The sequence below is a fragment of the Sparus aurata genome, chromosome 1 (assembly GCF_900880675.1).
Source record: "Sparus aurata chromosome 1, fSpaAur1.1, whole genome shotgun sequence".
NCBI classification, from domain to species: Eukaryota; Metazoa; Chordata; class Actinopteri; order Spariformes; family Sparidae; genus Sparus; species Sparus aurata.
In genome coordinates this window covers 23,445,088-23,446,754 of record NC_044187.1, presented here as the reverse complement: position 1 = coordinate 23,446,754, position 1,667 = coordinate 23,445,088, and the positions used below count along the sequence as shown (strand labels likewise).

The 1,667-nt window shown below is 42.5% G+C and overlaps 1 protein-coding gene across 1 annotated transcript in view; it reads left to right on the top strand.

The window, feature by feature from the left end:
• Positions 1-1,623: 1,623 nt before the first annotated feature.
• rasd4 (rasd family member 4) overlaps positions 1,624-1,667 on the top strand; it is a 1,629-nt gene continuing 1,585 nt past the window's right edge. Inside the window, exon 1 of the mRNA XM_030430685.1 lies at positions 1,624-1,667. This exon is cut by the window's right edge and continues 1,585 nt beyond it. The gene's annotated coding sequence lies outside the window, so the exon portion shown is untranslated.

Below are 1,667 nucleotides of genomic sequence, written 5' to 3'. Positions count from 1 at the left end.
TCAGCTGTTAAAGCGGTCCAGCAGTCTGTGATAAGAGCAACCTATTTCAGCTGTGCTCAATTCTTTTAACAGCTCTTGCTTCCGTTCTTTGTAGTGAGTTTCTATCAGTCTGGTGATGGTACGTCGTGACGGAATGTGATATGCTGGTTCCAATAAGTTTATCAGTTTCCGAAAACCTTCGCCCTCGACAATACTTAAGGGCAGCATATCCATCTCAATGAACCTGTAGATCCCATGGGTAATTTTCTCTGCTCGTTGTGCATCGCAGCTCCTCCGTGTCCATGCTAACACCGAGTTTATGCTAGGTTGAGACTGAGAGCAGGAGCAGGATGCACGGCCACTAACCAGGGTCGGATGCGCGTTGTTCAAGTGGTACATCATTTGAGTCATGAATTAGTTGTACTTATACACAGCTTCGCAGTGTTGGCAGTGAACTAAGTCATTTTTTAAATCAAAATGGTCCCACGCCACACTTCGCCGTGACCTCTTCATGATTAAACTTACTTTGAAATACACGGAAACTCGCAGGTAACTGAGTAGGCCTGTGGCATTTTTTGCAAATATTGCCCCGTGTGGTAAAATGTTGGATTGCTGCCACATAGCGACATTCATTGCTTTCCTCAAGACTCACACTACGCAATAGAACCTGCATTAGTTTTATCAATAAAAAATGAACGTCATCGACGAAATTCTTAATGATCAATTAATCAATTGTCGATTAATCATGCCCATCCCTAGAGCCAACAGTAACTGTGATAGAACTGTCTCATGTTGTGCACAGTGGTTAGATAAATTCAGCAGGATTAGAGGAACCTAGAATGTGTTCTTCAAAAACAGGAAACTGACCTACAAGCTAATCCATACATGATTATAGTAAACCGATAGGATCGTTGTCTATTTAATGGTATATCATCTTTCATCTCTTCGCACAGGTGACAGAGCACTGTGTACATTTCTATTATCCACTCTTATACACACTGCAGGTGGTATTTCTCATTCACAGGGCATCGATAAGGAAACTGGGAGGTAAATATGAATTACAAATATTTATTTTTCATCTGATATGCCATTTAGCCTCCCTGTCATCATCAGATTCTTAACAGCAACCCTAATAAATGGTTGCAGAGCATGCTAAACATTCATACAAAGGGACGTCAGAGCTTGAATCATCAGAATGTATGACTTGTAGTTTTAACAAAGGTGTGTTTATTCACACAGTTCATTAATCATCCCCAAGAGCAGGAGGGGTTTGACTCTGTTCTGGGAAGACTCGGCTGCAAGAAAATCTAAATACAACAGGTGATTTTCAAGACATTCCCTGGTATTAATCTCCATGTCCTTGTTCCCGTGTATTGTCGAAATTACGATGGGCAGATGATGTCTTTGCTCTGGAGCACTCTGTGACTGACTGATGTTATAATCAGGACCCTGCTCAAACATTTACCACGCTCTGCTTGCTGTTTATTCACTTTCAGATATCTCCTCCTCTCTCCGTACGCTGATTTACATGCTCTGCCATCATTGGTTGCCTGAATGTTACACTTCAACAGGCTGCCTCCTGCCGATTGGTCGCTGCTGCAAGAGGGCATGGAAGCTCTCACCAAAACAGGCATAAAAGGCAGCGTGTGTGGAATCAGACAGAGGAGCAACCAATAAGTACGTCTAAG